Consider the following 565-nt stretch of genomic DNA (forward strand, 5'->3'; position numbering starts at 1 on the left):
GACAGGAAGCTGAGGAGAAAGACCAGAAGATGAAGGCAGAGACAGGATGCTGTGGACAGAGAGACAGACAGGAAGCTGAGGACATAAACAAACGGGAAGCTGATGACAGAGACAGGAAGCTGAGGATAGAGACAGACAGGAAGCTGAGGACAGGGAAAGGAAGATGAAGGCAGTGTCAGGATGCTGATGACAGAGACAGGAAGCTGAAGACAGAGACATGAAGCTGATGGCAGAGACAGGAAGCTGATGACAGGGACATGAAGATGAGGACAGGGACAGGAAGCTGAAGGCAGAGACAGGAAGCTGAGGACAGAGACAGGAAGCTGATGGCAGGGACAGGAAGCTGAAGGCAGAGACAGGAAGCTGAAGACAGAGACAGGAAGCTGAGGACAGGGACAGGAAGATGTTGACAGGGACATGAAGCTGAGGACAGGCACAGGAAGCTGAGGACAAAGACAAAAATATGAAGGCAGAGACAGGAAGCTGAGGACAGCGAGACAAAAAGGAAGCTGATGACGGAGACAGGAAGCTGATGACAGAGACAGGAAGCTGATGACAGAAACAG

General features: G+C 51.3%; 1 protein-coding gene across 1 annotated transcript in view; it reads right to left on the reverse strand.

Moving 5' to 3' along the window:
- dusp28 (dual specificity phosphatase 28) overlaps window positions 1-565 on the reverse strand; it is a 2,438-nt gene that overhangs the window by 876 nt on the left and 997 nt on the right. The gene's annotated exons all lie outside the window — the stretch shown is intronic.

This window comes from Nematolebias whitei, chromosome 9 (genome assembly GCF_014905685.2).
Source record: "Nematolebias whitei isolate Nwh7 chromosome 9, NemWhi1, whole genome shotgun sequence".
NCBI lineage: Eukaryota > Metazoa > Chordata > Actinopteri > Cyprinodontiformes > Rivulidae > Nematolebias > Nematolebias whitei.